This window comes from Lupinus angustifolius, chromosome LG20, assembly GCF_001865875.1.
Source record: "Lupinus angustifolius cultivar Tanjil chromosome LG20, LupAngTanjil_v1.0, whole genome shotgun sequence".
Lineage (NCBI taxonomy): Eukaryota > Viridiplantae > Streptophyta > Magnoliopsida > Fabales > Fabaceae > Lupinus > Lupinus angustifolius.
In genome coordinates, this window is record NC_032028.1 from 8,891,316 (window position 1) to 8,891,648 (window position 333).

Below are 333 nucleotides of genomic sequence, written 5' to 3' on the forward strand. Positions count from 1 at the left end.
TTTGTTCTAAACAATGGTAAGGGTAACTTGGACAAGTTTGATGCAAGAGCTGATGAAGGGATTTTCCTTGGCTATTCTCTCACGAGTAAAGCTTATAGAGTCTTTAATAAAATAACTCTAGCCATAGAAAAATTTGTTCATGTAACTTTTGATGAAACCAATCATGTATTAAAAGATGTGATATCCTGTGATGAAGACGACTTGCCAAGTTTCTCTGCTAAAAATAATTCAATTGTTGATATTAAAATCGAACCTGAAGAATTGAGAATTAATCACAATATATCTTCTCAAGAAGAGCATCACTCAGATCTACCAAAAGAATGGAGAACTCAT